This window comes from Chiroxiphia lanceolata, chromosome 1 (genome assembly GCF_009829145.1).
Source record: "Chiroxiphia lanceolata isolate bChiLan1 chromosome 1, bChiLan1.pri, whole genome shotgun sequence".
Lineage (NCBI taxonomy): Eukaryota > Metazoa > Chordata > Aves > Passeriformes > Pipridae > Chiroxiphia > Chiroxiphia lanceolata.
The window spans coordinates 36436091-36442090 of NC_045637.1; the positions used below are offsets into that span (position 1 = coordinate 36436091).

General features: G+C 35.4%; 1 long non-coding RNA gene across 1 annotated transcript in view; it reads right to left on the bottom strand.

Annotated features, from left to right (window-relative positions):
• Positions 1–5644, bottom strand: part of LOC116795083 — a 39875-nt gene extending 34231 nt beyond the window's left edge. The window contains exon 1 of the long non-coding RNA XR_004359961.1: positions 5245–5644. This is a non-coding gene — a long non-coding RNA (uncharacterized LOC116795083). The remainder of the gene's footprint in view (positions 1–5244) is intronic.
• Between the last annotated feature and the right edge of the window lie 356 nt (positions 5645–6000).

Genomic DNA, 6000 nt, shown 5'->3' on the forward strand with positions numbered 1-6000 from the left:
TCAGTGGGTGACAATGCATGACACGTAATACACAGCACATTTCAATACACACATGCATTAGATCGATGGAAAAAAGCCTGGCCCAATTGAAATTTGCCACTGTATGGCTGAGAAATCTGGAGGGCTTTCCCAACAGAGGGAAGTTTCACTTAATGCATAGAAATTTAAAGTAATATATTATGAGGAGAAGAAAAGGATAGGTTTCTAGATAATTGAATGAAGTGAAGGGAAATTTAGGGCCAGAAACGCTTTTGTCCTTGAATGTTCTTTCATTGCATTCCAAATAGGGACTTTGTGTCATGGACCTGTGAATACAAAGACTGCTTTTAAATCTCTACTTCTTGCATGACTGACACTTACAATTCAGTAACATCTTTCAAGACATCCTTTGTGCACATTTATTTCAAAATAATGCATTGGACCTGTAAAATCTTACTGGAATATTTTCCGTAATTACACTCCCGTATTCTGTGATCAATCTTTAAGTTGATTGTTCCTTGTTTTAATATGACCTTATATCACAACAGCATAAATACAGTGAAAGTCGTTGTCTGAAATGAAACAGCTTTTATTTTGCTATGTATCGATGGAAGGGATGTTGATTGTAAAAGGAAAATGTTTTGTTTTCTGGAATAAAAATACAGAATTTGGAGCCTAGCAATTGTTGCCTGGGGAACATTTAATAATATTGCCATGCCTGCCACATACCAGGGAAATGAACTTCCCAACAATGCCTAGAAATGTGGGATCACTCCCTACCCTCCTTTTGTTTGTCTGCTGGCTTTATCTCTTTGACCCTCATTCTAGTTAGAAAAACATGTTGCTTCAATCTTTTTTACAAATCATTTAAAATGAAAGGAAATCGGGAGAAGGGGAATATCAGCATCAAACAACCCACTCTCGGGAGTGGAGTCTCTTCCATTGGCAGTTCAGGGCAATTTCCATTCCAGTTCCCTGGACAGCTTTATGGGGAAATGGGATGTTCTACTTCCCTAGTTATCACCTCAGCAAAGGCAATGAAAAACCCCCTTAAGAGGAGGTCAACAGAGTCCAGTATCAAGAGCAGGAGGTTTAAATGGAGAAGAGAGGATGAGAAAATTGAAATAAAGGATTGATTTTGATCAACAATGCCAGTGCTTCATACATATGACTGTCTTTCATCTAATGAATGTACCTCATAGAGGGGGAAAATAAGTCATAAACACAGCAGATATCTTGTGCATGTGAACTAACATGAATTTCTTGCATTCCTCTGTTCAGCTATCACCATGAAAGCAGAATGGCTATCATAATATTCTACTGTCAATTTTTCTTTTAAAATTTCTGGGACATGTCTCGTCTGAGTGGTGTATACACTGCAATTAGCATTATAAACTAAAATATAGATTAAATCAAACTAGTATGGAGTGTCCATTTGAAAGTATTCAGGTGTGTTGATTAAAAATGCAAAAGTTGATATTGGGCAAAACCAGGATGTTTTTTATGCAATTTTCTCTTTTATGCATGTGGACACAGAATTACCATCCCAAAAAGTAGACAGATACATTTGTGGACAGTATTAAATAGCTACAAAAAACATGTCCCTATTTAGAAAGGTCCATTTACACAGTGGTCCCAGCCCGATTTCTAATCATTATTTGAACATAAAATGCTGTAATTGCTCCTGTGATAGGAGAAAATTAGTGAACTCGGAATGGTTTAGCTAAAATCAGAAACCAGGAGCTGAAAATATTCAGTTTGATTGCAGTATATTTCATGTTATGAATGTACCACAGAGCCCTTGGACTGTTATGTCCTTGCATTACTATTTTAACAGCAGGGGCTACATCTGGGTGGTATATAGGGTCTGCTCCTACCTACCTGCAGCTCCACCAGAGCCACAGAATGGAAGCCTGATAAGAGGAGATGCATTGCTTTGTATGATAAAAGGTACTTTCTTTGTCTGGCAAACCACTCCTTTTGTATGCACATCAACCAGATGGCCATTTCAGTTTGTCTCCGGCTGTGAATCAGACAATATGGCAGAATTAAGGGAAAAGCAAAACCTTCCCCACCGCCCCTCCTCTCTGTACATAAAATTAGAAATCAACAACCTTTAGGGAGATTTTATTTTAATACTTCATTCCTTTGGTAATTTAGTGACTTTTGACTTTCTCAGTCATCGTGAATCACTCTCCTTAAGGTGTGACTAGCTAAATGCTTAAGGACCAAGAGACAGGGAAGAAGGTTCAGAAACTAAGTAACAAAAGAGACATGAGAGGCAGTGGATTTTTTTTTAAAAAAGAGTCTATCTGTGTAATTTTGGTGATTTGATACTAACCACATTTTGCATGGGGAGATTCCTGATGCTGTTACATGGACAGTGACTGCAGTTCTCTTTCCTGTCATACCAAGAGGTCTGGAGTCTTGTAGGATTAAACATAGGAAGTTCTTTGCTGATGGTCTACATCATTTTATCCTACACTGGAGATCCTTCTACAGATTTTGGGCAACCACAACATTACCCCGCAGAACTCACAGAGAATTTGGAAAACCAATTTGCTTTGGGATCAGGAGGTGAAAGGTAGCTCCCACACTGCTGATAGTTCCCACACAGGTGGGTAATGTTACATGCTCCTGAGATATAAATGTTTCAGCTGAAGAGGAAGAAACAAGGTGAGGAAAGAGGGCCAACAGAAATCTCAGTAAAACTAAAGTCTCAAAAAAAGACTGAAATGTCCAACAGGAGCCCTAAAATCTTTTCTGTTGGGCTTCCAGGGAAAAAAGGCCTTATGATTTTTACAGAAATCTGCTGTACACATATTTAGTTACTAACATAATTTAAAGCCTTCTGAAACTGTTCATTTCACTTATTTGGCACAATCTGTAGGATAAAATTTGAAAATAACTAGAAAGAGACCAAAAGCCACTATGCTAGAAAAAAACCACTCTAGTCCCTGGTAGGAGACGGCAGCTCTATATTAAATCCTATATTCAACTGGGATTAATTTTGCAATTTTCCAGAAATATTCAAGCATATACATGCTGATTTTGGCACATTTCTTAACACAAAATTATCTCTGAGTACCAGTAACTTTTGCTATAAACAGTGATAGCCATGTGCAGTTGTGAGAAGACACGTTCTTCATTGAAGCATGTACCCATATTTTAGCAACTACTAAAATTAAATCCATGGGTTGAACCCTCAGTTTGCCTCCCTATTAGCAACCAAGAAATACAAAGGTATTTCTCTACTGTGCAAGTAACAACATTCTTTTGGTTCACAGAATATCTCCAAGAATGAGCATTAAACTTTATGTAAAGTTAGGCCCTATGAAATAAAGAAACTGGGCACTCTCAGGATTCTCTCTACAGTTGGCATGAATTCCTATTGACTTCTATTAAAAGTTTCAAATCCTGTTCTCAACCTTTAGTTAGCAAACACTGAAACCGCATTCACATTTAACTGTGAGGGCAGTTAAGAAGAACACTTTCCCATGCATCCCTTCTTGGCCAATTTGAATTTATGCCAACAGTGACAACTAGCAACTGCATTTCATTGTTTTCTTCATGTTATATATACCTGATTTAAGTTTAACAAAAATCACACCGTATTCCACTTATATGTACTAATTTTGCCAGAAATCATGGGAGGAAAACAGCAGTAAAAAAACATTCGAGAACATTAATAATAGAGTGCCACTCTACACAAGAATAAGGGAATAGATAATAAACAACTCAATTTCAAGAGACTTTGAGATGTTTTACACCTTCAGTCATTTATCCTAAGGCTCTGGAAATCAGCTGGCTGCTGTTGAAGTGAAAGTAAACATAACAATAGGCAAAAAAAAAAAAGGAAACATTCTGGAGTTTTGAAATGATTAATGTAAATTCTTCTGCATTAACTTGTGTCAAGGAGATGTGAAGGTTAGCAGACATTTTACAAATATTTAGTGAGAGATAGCTTTTATCTCGAAAGTTTAAGGGTCAACGTGCTATGCAAAGAATAGATAAGATTCAAGAAAAAATTAATATTCATGATTTTTGGGGAAGGAAGGTTTGGTTTCATTAAGAGATATAAGAAAAAACTGCTAAAACTGGAGGTGAACTCTGGAAAGTTGGATGTATACTACCAAAGAAATATCAACTATATGATATCTGGTTATAAATTCTCATGAGTACAAAATTGTGATTAAAATATTCCACATTTTCTACTAATGAGGCAAAAATACTGGGAAAAAAGTTTCATGAGAGATAGGTGAGTACTTTTAACATTTATTTACTATATGGGGAAAGAGAAAAGGCAGAAAAAGTGAACATTCAAGTATTTATGAATTTTCTCTCCTTGTCTCAGGACTTGTATGCTGAAATTGAAGCTCTCACACTAAAGGGGCTTCATTTTCAACAGCATTTGGTACCTATTTTCTTCTTTATATTAGATATCTTTCCCTTTGCAAGCTTAAGTTTTATCTCTTCTTTACTGTGCCTAGGTCAAGTAAGATATCCATTACAGTCCAATTGCTGTGAGATCCTTGAAAAATCTGTGAAATTAAAATACCTCAGTGCAAATCTAAGATCTGTGGGGAATAAATGATTCTGATGAGAAGTTGGTTTGTACATCAGTGTTCCTGTCTGTAGAAATGAGACTGTAATAACTCCTTTGCAAAATACCTTAAGATCTGAAATCTTTGAACATACTGTATAACCAGATTTTGTTATCAGTTAGTAGTTAACATTTTTACCTAAATGTAGACAGGAAAAAAAGACGAATGGTATTCTGAAAAGCCTCTGATCAGATTGTTTTTTTTTTTTAATCCTAGGAGTGGTAGAATTAACATGTTATCTGGTACACAGTAACTGTTTTACTTGGAGAAAGAATATATTTGCCAGCATAATATCTACATTTTGATAGTCCTGCCATATAAATCTGATGCGCTAGGTCTCAAATGCAAGCACAAAAATCTACATACCCATCTTTATCATAATGATTACAATAAAAAGGAGGAAAGCCGTTGATTTGCTTGAAAATTTACAAAACCAAACTTTATGGGCAGGAAATTTTTAGAAAGGTAGCTGTAAATCTCAGCACAGTTCTCTTATCAGGTGACCTATAATCTTACTCTAAAGTCACTTCAAACCTATGGAAGAAAATCCCAAAGGTCAACAAAAAAGTCATTTTTCTTCTTGAACTGGCATGCAATTTTTATTTTAAATAAAATTTATACCCCTATATAAACAGATTCCTTAAAATTAATGTCTTCCTACCTTTATCCAGTTATCTTCTCATGGTTTTAAATAATCAGAAGTCATAACTTATGGTATATGAAGACTTGAGGATTTTATATGTTATTTTTATTCTTGAGCATGGCTTCCAAGGAGATATGCATAGCCTGCAATGTGCATATATATATATATGTGTATATATATATATATATATATATATATATATATATATCTGTCTGTGTATATGTGCTCTCTCTAATAACCAGTGAGCCTCTGGAGACAAAGCCACCTCTTGTGCAGTTCTTAAGTCCATGAATAACCTTAAGCACATGACTCATTCTGTTGAGTGGGATATCTCATGCATTTAAAGTTGCATACATGTTAAAGTGATTTGATGGATCGGGACCAAAACAAGTAGGGTCTATGGCAATGTGGGACCAATGATGTTCTTGTTGTAAGACTCATTAACCCTGTTTTTTCATGAATTTTAACAAAGCAAAGAGTTTCTGATTAATGGGAATTCTTTAAGGTTTATTTTAATTTCTTTGATTTCGTTCCATTGTGCATGGCCCATTTTTATGCTTGTGTTTCCAAGGAAACAGTTGTAAAATGGAATTTGATATGATGTGTTATCAGGTTCCTTGTCAGCAAGTTTCAAGTGATAGTTATGAACTTGACAAATTAAGTTTAAAAAAATTATGATTCGAATATTAAGATAGAGCTACATCTACAATGTTTGTTGTCATCTGAATTACGTTCTAATATTTTCATTTGTTTGGGGACAGAAACTGTTCTGAT